Here is a 22,712-nt window from a genome sequence, read left to right as displayed (position 1 = left end):
AAACATGAGGTGATGTTTCTCTAGTTTGCAGTTTTATTGTAGGATATTCACATTGAACAATTAATAAAAGTGTTGCAATTGATCCAAGTTTGTTCTGTGTTATCTCTCTTTGGCATTGTTGTACTGATGTATTAATATAAAATGTTTAAATCAAGAAAATCACTCAAATATCTGCTAATACTAAAAAAAAAAACAATTTTCCCAGACATTTGAAAAATAGCATTTTGTATATCTTTATTGCTGCCAAGCACAAGAATTAGAAATCAAAACTCTTTGGTCAGATCAGATAAAGATAATACAAATCAGAAGATTATGTACAGAGCTGGACTGCTGGTCAGGGAGAAAGCAGATTAAATAAGAACTTTACACAAAAAAAATCACTGTTGATGTAAATGTTTGCAGTTGGAATTCTGATAAAAGCTAATAAGTAAAAGAAAATCCATCCATTGTTCCTCTTTTAATTATTTTGCGAATCTCCACGAGTTTTAATAACATCCTAGCATATATATGACCCTTTAATTCTGGCCCTTATTCCTTCCCAAATTTACTTGCTCTATAGATAATTGTAATGCTTTTAGTTGTCAAATATGGGGTTCTGGAATTTCCTCCACGATCCTTTCCAACACTAACTTTTCATTCTTTTAAGGCACGCTGTAAAACCAATTGCTTTCAATATTTGGTCATCTGTCCTTCAGTAACATTTTTGTTTGATAACGTTCCTGTTACCACAATAAACATTGCAATGTTGAAGGTATGAATAAAAATTGTTGGTGGGTTAAAATTAAATACATTGCTTAGCAAGTCTGCTCTACAAATATAAAATAATACCAAAAAAAAGGTCCTAAAGAGAACAGATATTCTATTCCTAAACAGAAATTTAATCTGATAAATTTGAGAACCCAATTAAACTCAAATTTACTGCCAGCAAAGTTAATAGAAAAAAAAAATATTATCTGATGTTCCTCTCACTTAGAAAACACCTCTAACCAAATTTCTCTCCAGAAATCTTTGTTAGGATCATCCTAATTTTGCTCACCCCAATTTTACCTTTCCAACACAGATGGTTACTCCCTAACTAAACAACTAATAATACAAACTTCTGTTCAGATGACATCGTTTTTTTGAGAAACTTATAAACTGTTCATTGGGCATTTATTTGTTAAAAAAAGTTATGAAAATACATCAAATGCCACATTTCTGATATTCTATTCGGATTTCTCAATGCACTTTTCAACCATCTTGGGAACAAATGATTCCAGAAAATGAAAGAATGAAAGAATTCGACAAATAAAGTGCATTCTTGAATTGGGGTAACTCTGATAATAGTCCTTGTGTCTTCATTACCTCCAACCAAAAAGGCACTGAACCTAAAGGTTATTAATGGGGAGGATTTATCCCCCTCTCTCCCCCCCCCCTCTCCCCCCTCTCTTTCCCCCCACTCTCTTCCCCCTCTCCTCCTTCCCCCTCCCCCTCTCCCCCTCCTCTGTCCTACACCCCTCTCTGTCCTACACCCCTCTTCCCCCTCCCCTCCTAAACCTCTCCTCCCTCTCCTCCCCCACTCGCCTCCCCTTCCCTTCTCCCCTACCTCTCCCTTCCCCCTCCCTCCCCTTCCTTCTCCCCCTCCCCCCTTCTTGCACCCTCTTCACCCTCCCTCCCCTATTCCTCCCCCTCCCTCCCCCTATTCCTCCCCCCTCCCCCACCTACACCCCTCTTCCCCTCCCTTCCCTCCTCACCCTCCCCTCGCCCTCCACCCCTCCCCCACACTCCCCCCTCCCTTCCCCCTCACCTCCTCCCCCTTCCTCCACCCTCCTCCCCTCCCCTTCCTTCTCCCCGTCCATCCCCCCTTCTTTCCACTCTCCTTCCTCCCTCCCATCCTCCTTCCCCCCTCCCATCCTCCTTCCCCCTCCCTCCCCCCCACTCCACTCTCCCGTCTCCTTCTGCTCTCCTCCCCCCTCTCCTCCTTGTCCCTCCCCCTCCCTCCCTCCCTCCTCCCTCCCTCCCTCGGAGATAGATTTAAACTTTAAAATGTGAATAACTTTAAAGGTACAACACCGATTTCAATGAAACCTCTTCCATTATCACCAAAGGGATGACGGTGAGTAAGGTGGGCCGAAAAATTGTGCGTTAACTTGCACCGTTTTGGCTGGAGTTCAGGAACAAACAAACAAACAAGAGTTTTAGTATATAGACTAGACCAAGCGGACCCGTTGGGCCCAAACCTCACCTGCATCGGTGCAGCACCCTCCCCTTCCCCCCCTTCCCTCCCCTCTTTCCCCTCCCTCCTCCCTCCACTCCCCCTCCCTCCACTTCCCCTCCCCCCCACTCCATCCCCCTCAACCCCCCTTATCCTCCTCCCTCCCTCCCCCCTCCCGCCCCCTCCCTCCATCGGAAATAGATTTAAACTTTAAAATTTGAATAACTTTTCAAATATAACACAATTAACCGTCTTCCATTAGAAGAATGGAAGTAAGGTGGTGAGTAAGGTGGGCCTAAAATTGTCATGCTGTCGTGTACTGTTTTGGCAGTAGTTCAGGAACAAACAAACAAACAAACAAACGAGAGTTTTAATATATAAATAGATGAAGAGGCATATGAATATTTTCTGTGTCACAGGCACAAGTGACCATTATTGCTGTTGGGTACTAATATTCTAGCATTAGAGAGGCAAGGGTGATTAATTCTCATGTACACCGAAATGGAACAATGAAATTCTTACTGTGTAAGAAGGAACTGCTGATACTGGTTTAAACCGAAGATAGATACAAAAAGCTGGAGTAACTCAGCAAGACAGGCAGCATTTCTGGAGAGAAGGAATGTGTGATGTTTCTGGTCGAGCATCACAGGTATGTAAACACTGTACTTAATATATATATATATATATACAGCCGGTATAATTGTTATGCTGTCATCATTATTTCAATCTGGGTGGTGCACACTGGTTGAGGAGTTGTTCTCTGTTTTTAATAAATCATTGTAGTCAAGCGGTGCAGAACTCCAAGACGTACAGCGACTCAAACAATCTACACATTAATGACACTTAAATTTTGCTTTTTTTGGACCAAGTACGAATGATAACAACTTTAAGTTCTTATTTTCTTCACCTGTGCCCGTTTTGCTTGAATTGCTCTGCTTAAAAGGCATTTTTCTACAGTTACAGTTTCATATTCAAGGGAAATTCAAGGTAGGATTGCTTATTTTTAAACTGCTTTGCAAAATATTTTGATCTAATGAAAGCCCATATTAAAGCAGCAAACCTGCTAGAAATACTTACGTTTTCAATGGACTAGATAAAGTTTTGAAGAAATGTGGAAATTAGGAGATAAAGTCATGTAGGATATGTTTTTCTCTGCAACAGAGAAGTGTTGTGTTCCTGGAACGTGCTACCAAGTATGGTGGTGGAAGTGCCGTTTAAAAGGTTTTGAAACAGGTGCATAAATGTCAACCAACATAAACCCCTCAGAGACTTTGATGCCATCGTAAGGGCTTACAGGAAATCTAATGGGAGATCAGCAACTCCCATTCACTTATCCAAATTCTGAAACTAGCGACTCAAGAAAAAACGTTATGATACTTTAAGTAGTTAGGACCTGGAACAGACTGCGGGGTTTGTGAGTAGTACATGGTACTGGTAAATTTGATTGTGAATCAAAAAGAAATCGGATCAGTACTTGAAAGAAAATTACCTGAAGGGCTAGAAGAAGATGCAGGAGAATGCGCAGAGATATCAAAGATTTAAAGGGCCAAATGGTCATCTCCTGTGCAATAATCTTGCAGTAACAAGTTTACACACCTGCATCCAATATACACTCACAACTCTGAAAAATCTTCACGCAATTACTTTACATCTTCCATTCTTTTAAAATGATATATTTACAACTCCCTGACTCGTGCAAATTTAATTTCATTATCTAAGTTAGGAATTAATTATATTCTTGACAGGTTTATTCCAAAGATAGACACAAAATGCTGGAATAACTCAGCCAGTCAGGCAACATCACAGGAGAACATAGAAAATATGTGCAGGAATAGGTCATTCGGCCCTTCGAGCCAGCACTGCCATTCAATAGGATCATGGCTGATCATCCAAAATCAGTACCCTGTTCCTGCTTTTTCCCCATATCCCATGATTCCATTAGCCACTAAGAGCTAAATCCAACTCTCTCTTGAAAACATGGGTAGGTGACGTTTTGGGTCTGCACCTTCTTTCCAACTGAACTGAATAAAACAGAGGTAGACACAAAATGCTGGAGTAACTCAGCGGGTCAGGAAGCATCTCTGGAGAGAAGGAATGGGTGACGTTTCGGGTCAAGACCCTTCTTTAGACTGATGTCGGGATGGGGTAGGACAAAGGTAGGATGTAGTAGGAGACAGGAAGACTAGTGGGAGAACTGGGAAGGGGAAGAGGAAAGAGAGGGACAGAGGAACTATCTGAAGTTAGAGAAGTCAAATGTTCATACCGCTGGGGTATAAACTGCCTAAGTGAAATATGAAATGCTGTTCCTCCAGCAGGCAGTGAAGATATCAAATGGCATGTTGGCCTTCATAGCGAGAGGATTTGAGTATAGGAGCAAGGAAGTCCTACTGCATTTGTACAGGGCCCTGGTGAGACCACACCTGGAGTATTGTGTGCAATTTTGGTCTCCTAATTTGAGGAAGGACATTCTTGCTATTGAGGGAGTGCAGCATAGGTTCACCAGGTTAATTCCCGAGATGGCAGGACTGACATATGATGAAAGAATGGATTGACTTGGCTTATATTCCTGGAATTTAGAAGGATGAGAGAGGATCTTATAGAAATTCTTAAAGGATTGGGCAGGCTAGATGTAGGAAAAATGTTCCCGATGTTGGAGGAGTCCAGAACCAGGGGGTCACAGTTTAAGAATAAGGGGTAGGCCATTTAGGACTGAGATGAGGAAAAACATTTTCACGCAGTTGTGAATCTGTGGAATTCTCTGCCACAGAAGGCAGTGGAGGCCAATTCACTGGATGTTCTGGAGAGAGTTAGATATAGATCTTAGGGCTAACGGAATCAAGGGATATGGGGAGAAAGAAGGAATGGGGTACTGATTTAGGATGATCAGCCATGATCATATTGAATGGCGGCCAGGCTCGAAGGGCCAAATGGCCTACTCCTGCACCTATTTTCTATGTTGCTGTGTTGATAATCAATAACTGATTATGGGGGGTTTTGGATAATACTCTAAACATTTTGAACTGCAATGTTATTTTATGCATGTAATTATCTTTATAATCTGTTCAATTGTATGGTTGTATAATTTGATCATATTCAATCATTGAATAAGAATGTTAAAATTTAATTTTAGCTTTCTATAGAAACTTTGTAAAAGCATGCTATGACATAGAATTAATAAAGGTGCCTTACAATCTATATACTAAAACTCTCGTTTGTTTGTTTGTTTGTTTGTGATCAAACTTCAGCCGAAACGGTACACGATAGTGCAACAATTTTAATCCCACCTTACGCACCATCATCACTTTAGTTATAATGCAAGTAGTTTTATTGAAATCGGTGTTATATATTTAAAGCCATTCACATTTTAAAGTTTAAATCTATCTCCTAGGGAGGGAGGGAGGATAAGGGGGTTTGGGGGGATGGATTTGGGGGGGAGGGGAAGGGTAGGGGGTGGAGTGGGGGGAAAAGGGTGGGGGTGGAGGGGAGGGGGAGGGTAGGAGGAGGGAGGGAGGGAGTGGGGGAGAGGAGGAGGGGTGCTGCACCAATGCAGGAGAGGTTTGGGCCCAACGGGTCCACGGTCTGCTAAAATCCTTATTTAAAGTTAGCTTTCCATAGAAGACACTGGGATAGAGATGTGAATTATGTTTTACAAAATACAGGGGCTGGGGGATACTGTGGAATCACAATCACATATTATTAGCGGCTTGAAGCTCCCGACCAGTCACAACCTGAGATTGTGAGCTCCTTGATATTAAAATCCGCAGGCCGCATTGGAGCGTCGATCTAGGCAAGGCATTGTACGCCCAGCTGTAAAGTCCATGGGGGGGGCTCAAAGTCCGTTCCAGGTAAGGCCTCCAGCTCCACGATGTTAGGCCGTTCCAGGTAAGGCCTCCAGCTCCAGAGCGACCGGAGATACGATCCGGAAAACAATCACATCTCCAGCAAGGTAAGAGATTGAAAAAAAGCATCTGCAGGTCCTTGTTTATACCGAATCCAGCAATTATTTGGTTTCTTTACTTAAATGTCTCAATAATTGGTTAAATGTCAGATTCTATCAAAGATATAATTGTTATGCTGTCATCATTATTTAAATCTGGGCGGTGCACACTGGTTGAGGAGTTGTTCTCAATAAATCATTGTAGTCAAGAGGTGCAGAACTCCAAGACGTACAGCGACTCAAACCATCTTCTACACGTTAATGACACTTAAATTTTGCTTTTTTTGGACCAAGTACGAATGATAACAACTTTAAGTTCTTATTTTCTTCACCTGTGCCCGTTTTGCTTGAATTGCTCTGCTTAAAAGGCATTTTTCTACAGCTACAGTTTCGTATTCAAGGGAAATTCAAGGTAGGATTGCTTATTTTTTAAACTGCTTTGCAAAATATTTTGATCTAATGAAAGCCCATATTAAAGCAGCAAACCTGCTAGAAATACTTACGTTTTCAATGGACTAGATAAAGTTTTGAAGAAATGTGGAAATTAGGAGATAAAGTCATGTAGGATATGTTTTTCTCTGCAACAGAGAAGTGGTGTGTTCCTGGAACGTGCTACCAAGTATGGTGGTGGAAGTGCCGTTTAAAAGGTTTTGAAACAGGTGCATGGATTTGCAGGGAACGGAGAAACATGCATCACTCCAGGTGCAGTCTCACCAGGGCCCTGTACTCCACTGATACTGACTGACCCACCGAGTTACACCAGTACTTCAGGTCTTTCCTTTGCAAAGCAACATCTGTCGTTCCTTGTTTGTACAAATACCCGCTCAGCATTTTGTTTTCTTTCATGTAGCGTATAGCGGCCAGCTTCTCATGATAAATATGTCAAATTTCAGTTTGCATAAACTTTGGTGGGGCTCAGTCAGTATTGGAACTGTTTTCGCCATGGTGCGACACAAAGCAGTCACGAACCACACATCGTCAAGAGGAAGGACAGGTCAAACAAACGTTTAGTTTAGTATAATTGAATTGAATTGAATTGAATAAATTTTGTTAGCCAAATATGTATACACACAAGAAATTTGCCTTGTGCTTTGATCACAAGTAACACCACGATACACAGTAGACAATTAAAAATAAAACATTATAATTTAAACATGTGAAGAATGAAATAAAATACCAGAGCAAAAGGAAGCTACAGACTTTTGGCTGTTGAGTAGAGCTAATGCTCGGGGAATTTATTATCATCCCTTCGTGGTCGCCATTATCTGTAAGGGGTTTCTGCGCCGAGCTTTTGCCCGACCTAAGGTCCCCGTGCCTTGCTCTGATCCCTTGACCAGGCCGTGCACACTGGTTCCCCGTGAGTGGTTCGACCCACTCACCCCTTACGGTTCTAGACACTGGACTTAGATGCAGGAGCTCTTATAGTGCAGAAAAAATTCAACCAGACCAGATTTGAAAACCAGGGTTTAAATGAAAAGGCTTTTATTCAGCACTTGGGACTATTGTCCATGAATACTTATACAGTTCTATAATACCTGTCTATGAAACACATACCGAATCACACGAATACTTATAACTATGAATCATTAAACACACACCGTTCCACAGGACAGATACCCGAATGCCTTTTTCGCTGATCTTTTGAAAACACACAGTTCCACAAAACATATACACGAATACCCTTTTACTTATGAATTCTTAGACACACAGTTCTTCTTGACTTCAGTTGACTGCGAACCCGGTTTTCTCTGCGCTTCTTGACTGTGCTAGACTTAACTTTTTCACCCAAAAGTAGTGGCCAGTTATACTGTTTCTGACCTGTCCTATCTCCCGCCAGATCTTGGAATCTATTTGTTCAAAAAGATATGTATGAGTTTTTCTTCTGATCTGCGCTTATGTTCGGGGATACCGGGGATGGCCAGACGGTGTTAATTGGGATTTCGTTGTGAGGTGATGGGTGTTAACTGGTTTCCCATCACCTACCAGGTAGTTTTCTATGGGCTATTGTGCCCCCTCAACGAGATGAACTGTTTAGGTCGGCTTGGGGCATTGTTAGTATGCTAATGTCAGCGCCCCAGTGTCTGGACTCCGACCTGGTTTCGTAGGTTTCTGCATGGCCAATACCCATCCTTTGTTCTGGCCATGATTTTGCAGAAAACCTAGAGACTGGGATGTAAGGTTTTTACTTTTTGTGGCTGGTCACGAGGTCCTGCGGCCATTTTAGGACCCACGGATTGTGACATCCTTTGTTAATCTGACCGCAGCCTTTCTCCGCTATCAGCCCCAGTCTCCCGTTTAAAATGTCCAAACTGCAGCTCTTTGGTTTGGTGTTGCTTTCCAAATGAGGGAAAACTTCTCAAATCTTACATTAAGGGTTCAGTGCTTTTTAGTAAAGGTACAGTTTAAAGGATTAAGAGGGATTTGATTTAATTTGGGGGTAAGACATGTCAGGTGAGATCGGCCCCGTGGAATGCTCATCCTGCAACATGTGGGACATCAGGGATATTGTCGGTGTCCCTGATGACTACGTGTGCAGGAAGTGTGTCCAGCTGCAGCTCCTGGCAAACCGCATTGAACGGTTGGAGCTGCGGTTGGACTCATTCTGGAGCATCCACGATGCTGAGAAGGTCGTGGATAGCACGTATAGTGAGCTGGCCACACCACAGGTAAAAGATAAGCGGACAGAAAGGAAACGGGTGGCCACTAGCCAGCGTAGCAGTAGGCAGGTAGGGCAGGTAGAGTCCCCTGCGGTCATCTCCCTCCTAAACAGATATGCCATTTTGGATACTGTTGGGGGAGATGGCTCATCAGGGGAAGGCAGCAGCAGCCAAGTTCATGGCACCGTGGGTGGCTCTGCGGTAAAAGAGGGGAGGAAAAAGAGTGGAAGGGCTATAGTGATAGGGGATTCAATTGTAAGGGGAATAGATAGGCGTTTCTGCGGTCGCAAACGAGACTCCAGGATGGTATGTTGCCTCCCTGGTGCAAGGGTCAGGGATATCTCTGAGCGGCTGCAGGACATTCTGGAGGGGGAGGGTGAGCAGCCAGTTGTCGTGGTGCACATTGGCACCAACGATTTGGGTAAAAAACGGGATGATGTCCTACAAGGTGAATTTAGAGAGCTAGGAGATAAACTTAAAAGTAGGACCTCAAAGGTAATAATCTCTGGATTACTACCAGTGCCACGTGCTAGTCAGAGTAGGAATAGGAGGATATTTCAGATGAATACGTGGCTTGAAAAATGGTGCAAAGGGGAGGGATTCACATTTTTAGGACATTGGAACCAGTTCTGGGAGAGGTGGGACCAGTACAAACAGGACGGTCTGCACCTGAGCTGGAATGGAATCAATGTCCTAGGGGGAGTGTTTGCTAGTGCTGTCGGGGAGGATTTAAACTAATGTGGCAGGGGGATGGGAGCAGGAGCAGAGAGACAGAGGGGTGTAAAATGAGGGTAGAAGCAACAGGTAGCAAGGTGAAAAGTAAAAGCGGCAGGAAGACAAATCCAGGGCAAAAATCTAAAAGGGCCACTTTTCAACATAATTGTATAAGGGGTAAGAGAGTTATAAAAACAAGCCTGAAGGCTTTGTGTCTCAATGCAAGGAGTATACGTAATAACATATATAACATATAACAACTACAGCATGGAAACAGGCCTGTCCGGCCCTACCAGTCCACGCCGACCATTCTCCCTGACCTAGTCTCATCTACCTGCACTCAGATCATAACCCTCCAATCCCCTCCTATCCATATACCTTTCCAATTTACTCTTAAATAATAAAATCGAGCCAGCCTCCACCACTTCCACCGGAAGCCCATTCCATACAGCCACAACCCTCTGAGTAAAGAAGTTCCCCCTCATAATAATAATAATAATAATATATTTATTTTATATAGCGCCTTAACACATGCACAAAGCGCTTTACAAATACAATTAACATAGAAACAAACAGACAAACTATCCTGACGGAAAAGCGGCGAATAATCAACGCCAGCGTCCTCTCACGTCAGGGTCCAGCAGTAGACATTAAAGAACACAAGACACACAGATACAATTTTTTACACAAAACAGCCATCACAGTGATTGCTCTAGGCATACCCTCACTGTGATGGAAGGCAAAGTCTTATCTCCTCCTCGTTCTTCTCCCGTGGCGCCACGAGGCAGTCGAGGCTCCCAACCCCTTGAAGCCCCCACCGGGCGATGGAAAGTCCCAGGGTCGAGCCGAGCAGGCCGATGAAAGTCCTGAGCCCCCACCGGGCGATGGAAAATGCCGCGGCCGAGCCACGCAGGGCGATGAGAGTCCTGAGCCCCCACCGGGCGATGTAAAGTGCTGCGGCCGGGCCACGCAGGGTGATGAAGGGCCTGCGGGCGGGTTGATCGTGCCTCGTGCTTCGGGGCGGTCGAAGCTGCTACGGCTGGAGCTCCCAAAAGCCGGTCACCAGCCAGGGACCTGCGAGCTCCCGATGTTGCGGTCTGCAGGGCCCACGGCCGAAGCCTCCGAGATGGTAAGTCCAGGCCCTGCGACCGGAGTCTTCGAGGTCGATCCCAGCTGGAGGCCGCCGACTCCACGATGTTAGGCCGTTGCGCGAACGGAGATACGACACGGTAAAGGTCGCATCTCCGTTGAGGAGGAGATTTAAAAAAAGGTTTCCCCCAACCCCCCCACCACCCCCCTACATACACAGAATTAAAAATAAAACAAAACGTACATTTAACATCAACAATGACAAAAAAACACCAAAAAAAACGGAGAGACTGCCGGTGAGCCACAGCTGCAGAACACAGCCACGCCCCTCATGTTACCCCTAAACCTTTGTCCCTCAATTCTGAAGCTATGTCCCCTTGTTGGAATCTTCCCCACTCTCAAAGGGAAAAGCCTACCCACGTCAACTCTGTCCGTCCCTCTCAAAATTTTAAAAACCTCTATCAAGTCCCCCCTCAACCTTCTACGCTCCAAAGAATAAAGACCCAACCTGTTCAACCTCTCTCTGTAGCCTAAGTGCTGAAACCCAGGCAACATTCTAGTAAATCTCCTCTGTACCCTCTCCATTTTGTCGACATCCTTCCTATAATTTGGCGACCAGAACTGCACACCATACTCCAGATTCGGCCTCACCAATGCCCTGTACAATTTCAACATTACATCCCAACTTCTATACTCGATGCTCTGATTTATAAAGGCAAGCATACCAAACGCCTTCTTCACCACCCTATCCACATGAGATTCCACCTTCAGGGAACAATGCACAGTTATTCCCAGATCCCTCTGTTCCACTGCATTCCTCAATTCCCTACCATTTACCCTGTACGTCCTATTTTGATTTGTCCTACCAAAATGCAGCACCTCACACTTATCAGCATTAAACTCCATCTGCCATCTTTCAGCCCACCCTTCCAAAAGGCCCAAGTCTCTCTGTAGACTTTGAAAATCTACCTCACTATCAACTACTCCACCTATCTTAGTATCATCTGCATATTTACTAATCCAATTTGCCACACCATCATCCAGATCATTAATGTAAATGACAAACAACAGTGGACCCAACACAGATCCTTGGGGCACTCCACTAGACACTGGCCTCCAACCTGACATACAATTGTCGACCGTTACCCTCTGGTATCTCCCATTCAGCCATTGTTGAATCCATCTTGCAACCTCACTATTAATACCCAACGATTTAACCTTCTTAATCAACCTTCCATGTGGAACCTTGTCAAATGCCTTACTGAAGTCCATATAGACAACATCCACAGCCTTGCCCTTATCAATTTCCCTGGTAACCTCTTCAAAAAATTCAAGAAGATTAGTCAAACATGACCTTCCAGGCACAAATCCATGTTGACTGTTTCTAATCAGGCCTTGATTATCCAAATAATTATATATATTGTCCCTAAGTATCTTTTCCATTAATTTTCCCACCACAGACGTCAAACTAATAGGTCTATAATTGCTAGGTTTACTTTTAGAACCTTTTTTAAACAAAGGCACAACATGCGCAATGCGCCAATCTTCCGGCACCATCCCTGTTTCTAATGACGTTTGAAATATTTCCGTCATAGCCCCTGCTATTTCTGCACTAACTTCCCTCAATGTCCTAGGGAATATCCTATCAGGACCTGGAGACTTATCCACTTTTATATTCTTCAAAAGTGTCCGTACCTCCTCTTCTTTAATCCTCCTAATTTCCATCACTACTCTACTTGTTTCGCTTACCTCACATAATTCAATATCCTTCTCCTCGGTAAATACCGAAGAAAAGAAATTGTTTAATATCTCCCCCATTTCTTCCGGCTCAGCACATAGCTGTCCACTCTGACTCTCTAATGGACCAATTTTATCCCTCACTATCCTTTTGCTATTGACATATCTGTAGAACCCCTTGGGGTTTACTTTTACATTACTTGCCAAAGCAGCCTCATATCTTTTTTTCGCTTTTCTAATTTCCTTTTTAAGATTCCTTTTACATTCTTTATATTCCTCAAGAACCTCATTTACTCCCTGCCGCTTATATTTATTGTATATCTCCCTCTTTTTCCGAACCAAGTGTCCAATTTCCCTGGAAAACCACGGCTCTTTCAAATTATTATTCTTTCCTTTCCACCGAACAGGGACATAAAGACTCTGTACTCTCAAAATTTCACCTTTAAATATCCTCCATTTCTCTATTATATCCTTTTCATAAAACAACAATTTCCATTTCACTCCTTTTAAATCCTTTCTCATCTCCTCAAAATTAGCCTTTCTCCAATCCAAAATCTCAACCCTTGGTTCAGATTTGACCTTCTCCATAATGATATTGAAACTAATGGCATTATGATCACTAGACCCAAAGTGCTCCTCAACACATACCTCCGTCACCTGACCCATCTCATTTCCTAACAGGAGGTCCAACACTGCCCCTTCTCTGGTAGGCACCTCTACGTATTGCTGCAAAAAACTATCCTGCACACATTTTACAAACTCCAAACCATCCAGCCCTTTAACAGAATGTGATTCCCAGTCTATATACGGAAAATTGAAATCACCCACAATCACCACTCTGTGCTTACTACTAATATCTGCTATCTCCTTACATATTTGCTCTTCCAATTCTCGTTCCCTATTTGGCGGTCTATAATACACCCCTATAAGTGTTGCTAAACCTTTCTCATTTCTGAGTTCCACCCAAACAGCCTCCTTAATCGAGCCTTCTAGTCTGTCCTGCCAAAGCACTGCTGTGATATCCTCCCTGACAAGCAATGCAACACCCCCACCTCTTGCCCCTCCGATTCTATCACATCTGAAACAATGAAATCCTGGAATATTTAATTGCCAATCGCAACCCTCCTGCAACCATGTTTCACTGATCGCCACAACATCGTACTTCCAGATGTCAATCCAGGCTCTAAGCTCATCCACCTTTCTTACAATGCTCCTAGCATTAAAATATACACATTTAAGGGACCCATCATTTCTTATTCTCAGTTTATTTCTTTTCCCTTCTTTCTCTCCTACATATTGGGTCTGAGTGTTTCCCTTTTCTGCCTCCTGCCTCACACACTGCCTATTAGCTATCTGTGTTTGAGTCCCTCCCCCCAACCGTACTAGTTTAAAGTCTCCGCAGTTATTTTAGCAAATCTCCCCGCCAGGATATTGGTTCCCCTCGGGTTCAGATGCAACCCGTCCTTTTTGAACAGGTCATACTTCCCCCAGAAGAGGTCCCAATGATCCAGAAACTTGAAACCCTGCTCCCTGCACCAGTTCCTCAGCCACGTATTTATCCTCCACCTCACTCCATTCCTATTCTCACTATCGCGTGGCACAGGCAGTAAGCCTGAGATTATTACTTTGGAAGTCCTTTTTTTTAACTCTCTTCCTAGCCCCCTGAATTCTCCTTTCAGGACCTCTTCCCTTATCCTACCTATATTGTTGGTACCTATATGTACCACGACCTCTGGCTCCTCTCCCTCCCCTTTCAGGATATCCTGGACACGCTCAGACACATCCCGGACACCGGCACCAGGGAGGCAAACCACCATCCGGGTCTCCCGACTGCGTCCACAGAAACGCCTATCTGACCCCCTCATTATAGAGTCCCCTATTACTACTGCTCTCCTCTTCCTTTCCCTACCCTTCTGAGCAACAGGGCCGGACTCCTTGCCAGAGGCCCGGGCACCGTCGTTGCCCCCAGGTAGTCTGTCCCCCCCAACAGTACTTAAACAGGAGTACTTATTTCCAAGGGGTACAGCCACCGGGGTACTCCCTAGTCCCTGCCTCTGTTCCTTGCCCCCCCTAACAGTGACCCACTTGTCTACCTCCCGTGGTCTAGGAGTGACCACCTCCCTGTAACTCCTATCTATAACCTCCTCACTCTCCCTGATCAGACGGAGGTCATCAATCTGCCGCTCCAGGTTCCTAATACGGTCCCTTAGGAGCCCCATCTCGTCACACCTGGCACAGATGTGGATGTCTGGAAGACTATCAGACTCCCAGATTCCCCACATCCGACACCCAGAACAAAAAACTGCCCTGGCAGTCATACTCTCCAAACAAAGCCCCGCGCTCGGTTACTAAACCTACCGCCCGGCCGCTACTCCAACCGCTCCAACCGCCCACCCAAAAGAACTGAGTGATCTCCTGGGAGAGGCGAAAAACCGGATAAAAAAACCCAGGCCAATTTGGGAAAAAATCCGGGAAATTCCTCTCCGACCCCAAGCTAGGCGATCGAAACTAGTCCGGGAGATCACACAGGTCTTACTCCTTACTATCCCCACACACTACTTCCCAAGCAACACAGCTTGGTGCTGCTTGCTGCTGCTACTGCTGCTTGCTGCCTGCTGCCTGCTCAAATCTTACATTAAGGGTTCAGTGCTTTTTAGTAAAGGTACAGTTTAAAGGATTAAGAGGGATTTGATTTAATTTGGGGGTAAGACATGTCAGGTGAGATCGGCCCCGTGGAATGCTCATCCTGCAACATGTGGGACATCAGGGATATTGTCGGTGTCCCTGATGACTACGTGTGCAGGAAGTGTGTCCAGCTGCAGCTCCTGGCAAACCGCATTGAACGGTTGGAGCTGCGGTTGGACTCATTCTGGAGCATCCACGATGCTGAGAAGGTCGTGGATAGCACGTATAGTGAGCTGGCCACACCACAGGTAAAAGATAAGCGGACAGAAAGGAAACGGGTGGCCACTAGCCAGCGTAGCAGTAGGCAGGTAGGGCAGGTAGAGTCCCCTGCGGTCATCTCCCTCCTAAACAGATATGCCATTTTGGATACTGTTGGGGGAGATGGCTCATCAGGGGAAGGCAGCAGCAGCCAAGTTCATGGCACCGTGGGTGGCTCTGCGGTAAAAGAGGGGAGGAAAAAGAGTGGAAGGGCTATAGTGATAGGGGATTCAATTGTAAGGGGAATAGATAGGCGTTTCTGCGGCCGCAAACGAGACTCCAGGATGGTATGTTGCCTCCCTGGTGCAAGGGTCAGGGATATCTCTGAGCGGCTGCAGGACATTCTGGAGGGGGAGGGTGAGCAGCCAGTTGTCGTGGTGCACATTGGCACCAACGATTTAGGTAAAAAACGGGATGATGTCCTACAAGGTGAATTTAGAGAGCTAGGAGATAAACTTAAAAGTAGGACCTCAAAGGTAATAATCTCTGGATTACTACCAGTGCCACGTGCTAGTCAGAGTAGGAATAGGAGGATATTTCAGATGAATACGTGGCTTGAAAAATGGTGCAAAGGGGAGGGATTCACATTTTTAGGACATTGGAACCAGTTCTGGGAGAGGTGGGACCAGTACAAACAGGACGGTCTGCACCTGAGCTGGAATGGAACCAATGTCCTAGGGGGAGTGTTTGCTAGTGCTGTCGGGGAGGATTTAAACTAATGTGGCAGGGGGATGGGAGCAGGAGCAGAGAGACGGAGGGGTGTAAAATGAGGGTAGAAGCAACAGGTAGCAAGGTGAAAAGTAAAAGCGGCAGGAAGACAAATCCAGGGCAAAAATCTAAAAGGGCCACTTTTCAACATAATTGTATAAGGGGTAAGAGAGTTGTAAAAACAAGCCTGAAGGCTTTGTGTCTCAATGCAAGGAGTATACGTAATAAGGTGGATGAATTAAATGTGGAGATAGTTATTAATGATTATGATATAGTTGGGATTACAGAGACATGGCTCCAGGGTGACCAAGGCTGGGAGCTCAACATCCAGGGATATTCTATATTCAGGCGGGATAGACAGAAAGGAAAAAGAGGTGGGGTAGCGTTACTGGTTAGAGAGGAGATTAAAGCAGTGGAAAGGAAGGACATTAGCTTGGAGGAAGTGGAATCGATATGGGTAGAGCTACGAAACACTAAGGGGCAGAAAACGATAGTGGGAGTTGTGTACAGGCCACCTAACAGCAGTAGTGAGGTTGGGGATGGCATCAAGCAGGAAATTAGAAATGCGTGCACTAAAGGTGCAGCAGTTATAATGGGTGACTTCAATCAACATATAGATTGGGTGAACCAAACTGGCAGGGGTGCTGAGGAAGAGGATTTCTTGGAATGTTTGAGAGATGGTTTTCTAAACTAACATGTCGAGGAACCAACGAGAGAACAGGTCATTCTAGACTGGGTATTGAGTAATGAGGAAGGGTTAGTTAGCAGTCTTGTTGTGCGAGGCCCCTTGGGCAAGAGTGATCATAATATGGTAGAGTTCTTCATTAGGATGGAGAGTGACAAAGTCGATACAGAAACAAGTGTTCTGAACTTAAAGAAAGGTAACTTTGAGGGTATGAGGCTTGAATTGTCCAAGATAGACTGGCGATTGATGCTGAAAGGGTTGACGGTGGACATGCAATGGAAGGCATTTAAAGGTCGCATGGATGAACTACAACAAGTGTTCATCCCAGTTTGGCAAAAGAACAAACCAGGACAGGTAGTGCATCCGTGGCTAACAAGGGAAATCAAGGATAGTATTAAAACCAAAGATGAAGCATACAGATTAGCCAGAAAAAGTAGCATACCAGAGGACTGGGAGAAATTCAGAGTCCAGCAGAGGACAAAGGGCTTAATTAGGAAAGGGAAATAGATTATGAGGGGAAACTGGCAAGGAACATAAAAAGTGACTGCAAAAGCTTTTATAGATATGTCAAGAGAAAAAGATTGGTTAAGACAAATGTAGGTCCCTTGCAGTCGGAAACAGGTGAATTGATCATAGGGAACAAGGGGATGGCAGACCAATTGAACAAATACTTTGGTTCTGTCTTCACTAAGGAAGACATAAACCGTCTGCCGGAAATAGCGGGGGACCGGGGGTCTAATGAGATGGAGGAACTGAGGGAAATCCAGGTTAGTCGGGAAGTGGTGTTAGGTAAATTAAATGGATTAAAGGCAGATAAATCCCCAGGGCCAGATAGGCTGCATCCCAGAGTGCTTAAGGAAGTAGCCTCAGAAATAGTGGATGTATTAGTGATAATTTTTCAAAACCCTTTAGATTCTAGAGTAGTTCCTGAGGATTGGAGGGTAGCTAATGTAACCCCACTTTTTAAAAAGAGAGGGAGAGAGAAAACGGGGAATTATAGACCAGTTAGCCTAACATCGGTAGTGGGGAAAATGCTAGAGTCAGTTATTAAAGATGTGATAGCATCACATTTGGAAAGTGGTGAAATCATCGGACAAAGTCAGCATGGATTTACCAAAGGCAAATCATGTCTGACGAATCTTATAGAATTTTTTGAGGATGTAACTAATAGAGTGGATAAGGGAGAACCAGTCGATGTGTTATATCTGGATTTTCAGAAGGCCTTCGACAAGGTCCCACATAGGAGATTGGTGTACAAACTTAAAGCACACGGTATTGAGGGTTCAGTGTTGAGGTGGATAGAAAATTGGTTGGCGGACAGGAAGCAAAGAGTAGGAATAAACGGGTCCTTTTCGGAATGGCAGGCAGTGACTAGTGGGGTACCGCAAGGCTCAGTGCTGGGACCCCAGTTATTTACAGTGTATATTAATGATTTGGACGAGGGAATTGAATGCAACATCTCTAAGTTTGCGGATGACACGAAGCTGGGTGGCAGTGTTGCCAGAGTGACTTGGATAGATTAGGCGAGTCGGCAAATGCATGGCAGATGCAATATAATATGGATAAATGTGAGGTTATCCACTTTGGCGGCAAGAACAGGAAAGCAGAGTATTACCTGAATGGTGAACGATTAGGAGAAGGGGAGATGCAACGTGACCTGGGTGTCATGGTGCACCAGTCATTGAAAGCAAGCATGCAGGTGCAGCAGGCAGTGAAGAAAGCGAATGGTATGTTGGCATTCATAGCAAGAGGATTTGAGTTTAGGAGCAGGGAGGTTCTGCTGCAGTTGTACAGGGCCTTGGTGAGACCGCACCTGGAGTATTGTGTGCAGTTTTGGTCTCCTAACCTGAGGAAAGACGTTCTTGCCTTAGAGGGAGTACAGAGAAGGTTCACCAGATTGATCCCTGGGATGGCTGGACTTTCATATGAGGAAAGACTGGATAGACTGGGCTTGTACTCGCTGGAATTTAGAAGACTGAGGGGGGATCTTATAGAAACATATAAAATTCTTAAGGGGTTGGAGAGGCTAGATGCGGGAAGATTGTTCCCAATGTTGGGGGAGTCCAGAACCAGGGGTCACAGCTTAAGGATAAGGGGGAAGTCTTTTAGGACCGAGATGAGAAAACATTTCTTCACACAGAGAGTGGTGAGTCTGTGGAATTCTCTGCCACAGAAGGTAGTTGAGGCCAGTTCATTGGCTATATTTAAGAGGGAGTTAGATGTGGCCCTTTTTGCTAAAGGGATCAGGGGGTATGGAGAGAAGGCAGGTACAGGCTACTGAGCTGGATGATCAGCCGTGATCATATTGAATGGCGGTGCAGGCTCGAAGGGCCGAATGGCCTACTCCTGCACCTATTTTCTATGTTTCTATGTGTGTGTGTATATATGTACATAAAGCATAAAGGTCGATTCGCCTTTATGGTTGATGTACATCATGTGAAAAATAAGATGAAGAGAGAAATAGAGCATTGCTTTAAATCAGTTCCTTCTGATCCATGAGAAGGAACTTTGAGATCTATTTATCTCTATCTTGCCTCTCACTCACAAACACACATATACACACAAACACACATTCATATATACAGTGCATTCAGAAAGTATTCAGACTCTTTCACATTTTGCTACGTTACAGCCTTATTTTAAAATGGATTGTTGTGAGGCAAATGAAAATTATTTAACTTTATTTAAGCTTTAAGCAACTCATTTCCGTAATACATAGCTTCAAAGCGTCTGGAAATTATCGCCGATTCCGCAGGCCTCGCCCGCCCGAGAGTCCCGCACATGCGCACACTTCATGGATTAAATTCTTTTTTAAAAAATCATCAATCTACACACAATACCCCATAATAAAAAAGCAAAAGCAGGTGTTTAGAAATTTTTGCAAAGTAATTAAAAAGAAATAACTGAAATATCACATTTACATAAGTATTCAGACCCTTTACTCAGTACTTTGTTGAGGCATCTTTGGCAGCGATGACAGCCTCAAGTCTTCTTGGGTATGACACTACAAGCTTGGCCCACCTATATTTGGGTAATTTCTCCCATTCTTCTCTGCAGATCCTCTCAAGCTCTGTCAGGTTGGATGGGGAGTGTCGATGCTCAGCTATTTTCAGATCCCTCCAGAGATGTTCGATTGGGTTCAAGTCCGGGCTCTGGCTGGGTCACTCAATGACATTCACTGAGTTGTCACAAAGCCACCCCTGCGTTGTCTTGCCTGTGTGCTTAGGGTCATTGTCCTGTTGGAAGGTGAACCTCCGCCCCAGTCTGAGGTCCAGAACGCTCTGGAGCAGGTTTTCATCATTGATTTCTCTGTACTTTGCTCCGATCCTGACTAGTCTCCCAGTTCCTGCCGCTGGAAAACATCCCCACAGCATGATGCTGCCACCACCATGCTTCACCGTAGGTATGGTATTGGCCAGGCGATGAGCGGTGCTGCTTGGCATTCAGGCAAAAGAGTTCAATCTTGGTTTCTCAGACCAGAGAATCTTGTTTCTCATGGTCTGAGAGTCCTTTAGGTGCCTTTTGGCAAACTCCAAGCAGGCTGTCATCTGCCTTTTACTGAGGAGTGGCTTCCGTATGGCCACTCTACCATAAAGGCTTAATTGGTGGAGTGCTGCAGATATAGTTGTCCTTCTGGAAGGTTCTCCCATCTTCACAGAGGAACTCTGGAGCTCTGGAGCTCTGTCAGAGTGACCATCGGGTTCTTGGTCACCTCCCTGACCAAGCCCCTTCTCCCCTAATTGCAAAGTTTGGCCGGGCAGCCAGCTCTATGAAGAGTCCTGGTGGTTCCAAAGTTCTTCCATTTAAGAATGACGGTGGCCACTGTGCTCTTCGGGACCTGCAATGTTGCAGAAATTGTTTTATACCCTTCACCAGATCTGTGTCTCAACACAATCCTGTCTCGGAGGTCTATGGACAATTCCTTCATCTTCATGGCTTGGTTTTTGCTCTGACATGCACTGTCAATTGTGGGACCTTATATAGACTGATGTGTGCCTTTCCAAATCATGTCCAATCAATTTAATTTACCACTGGTGGACTGCAATCAAGTTGTAGAAACATCTCAAGGATAATCAATGGAAACAGGATGAACATAAGCACAATTTTGAGTGTCATAGCAAAGGGTCTGAATACTTATGTAAATGTGATATTTCAGTTATTTCGTTTTAATTACTTTGCAAAAATTTCTAAACACCTGTTTTTGCTTTTTTATTATGGGGTATTGTGTATAGATCGCTGATTAAAAAAATAGAATTTAATCCATTTTAAAATAAGGCTGTAACGTAACAAAATGTGGGAAGGTGAAGGGGTCTGAATACTTTCTGAATGCTGTTAGGTACTAATGTTCTAAGTAAGATCGAGAGGCAAGGGTGATTAATTCTCATGTACACTGAAATGGAACAATGAAATTCTTACTGTGTAAGAAGGAACTGCAGATACTGGTTTAAACCGAAGATAGACACAAAAAGCTGGAGTAACTCAGCAAGACAGGCAGCATTTCTGGAGAGAAGGAATGGGTGATGTTTCTGGTCGAGCATCACAGGTTTGTAAACACTGTACTTAACTTATAACATAATCTACAAAGGATCAGGACTATTCTTCAGACTCAACCCAAAACGTCACTCCATCTTGTTATCCAGGGGTACTGCCTGACCTGCTGAGTTACACCACCACTTTCTGTCCTTCGTTTGTAAAGCAGCATCTGCAGGTCCTTGTTTATACCGAATCCAGCAATTATTTGGTTTCTTTACTTAAATGTCTCAATAATTGATTAAATGTCAATAGACAATAGACAATAGGTGCAGGAGTAGGCCATTCAGCCCTTCGAGCCAGCACCGTCATTCAATGCGATCATGGCTGATCACTCTCAATCAGTATCCCGTTCCTGCCTTCTCCCCATACCCCCTCACTCCGCTATCCTTAAGAGCTCTATCCAGCTCTCTCTTGAAAGCATCCAACGAACTGGCCTCTACTGCCTTCTGAGGCAGAGAATTCCACACCTTCACCACTCTCTGACTGAAAAAGTTCTTCCTCATCTCCGTTCTAAATGGCCTACCCCTTATTCTTAAACTGTGGCCCCTTGTTCTGGACTCCCCCAACATTGGAAACATGTTTCCTGCCTCTAATGTGTCCAATCCCCTAATTATCTTATATGTTTCAATAAGATCCCCCCTCATCCTTCTAAATTCCAGTGTATACAAGCCTAATTGCTCCAGCCTTTCAACATATGACAGTCCCGCCATTCCGGGAATCAACCTAGTGAACCTACGCTGCACGCCCTCAATAGCAAGAATATCCTTCCTCAAATTTGGAGACCAAAACTGCACACAGTACTCCAGGTGCGGTCTCACCAAGGCCCGGTACAACTGTAGAAGGACCTCTTTGCTCCTATACTCAACTCATCTTGTTACGAAGGCCAACATTCCATTGGCTTTCTTCACTGCCTGCTGTACCTGCATGCTTCCTTTCAGTGACTGATGCACTAGGACACCCAGATCTTGTTGAACATCCCCTCTTCCTAACTTGACACCATTCAGATAATAATCTGCCTTTCTATTCTTACTTCCAAAGTGAATAACCTCACACTTATCTACATTAAACTGCATCTGCCATGTATCCGCCCACTCACACAACCTGTCCAAGTCACCCTGCAGCCTTATTGCATCTTCCTCACAATTCACACTACCCCCCAGCTTAGTATCATCTGCAAATTTGCTAATGGTACTTTTAATCCCTTCGTCTAAGTCATCTAAGTCATTAATGTATATGTCAGATTCTATCAAAGGTATAATTGTTATGTTGTCATCATTATTTAAATCTGGGCGGTGCACACTGATTGTGGAGTTGTTCTCTGTTTTTAATAAATCATTGTAGTCAAGAGGTGCAGAACTCCAAGACGTACAGCGACTCAAACAATCTACACATTAATGACACTTAAATTTTGCTTTTTTTGGACCAAGTACGAATGATAACAAGTTTAAGTTCTTATTTTCTTCACCTGTGCCCGTTTTGCTTGAATTGCTCTGCTTAAAAGGCATTTTTCTACAG

The 22,712-nt window shown here is 44.3% G+C and overlaps 1 protein-coding gene across 1 annotated transcript in view; it reads left to right on the top strand.

Moving 5' to 3' along the window:
• Nucleotides 1–22,712, top strand: part of LOC144607563 (beta-1,4 N-acetylgalactosaminyltransferase 2-like) — a 77,196-nt gene that overhangs the window by 2,331 nt on the left and 52,153 nt on the right. The gene's annotated exons all lie outside the window — the stretch shown is intronic.

Source organism: Rhinoraja longicauda, chromosome 29, assembly GCF_053455715.1.
Source record: "Rhinoraja longicauda isolate Sanriku21f chromosome 29, sRhiLon1.1, whole genome shotgun sequence".
NCBI classification, from domain to species: Eukaryota; Metazoa; Chordata; class Chondrichthyes; order Rajiformes; family Arhynchobatidae; genus Rhinoraja; species Rhinoraja longicauda.
This window is presented reverse-complemented; position numbering and strand designations above follow the sequence as displayed.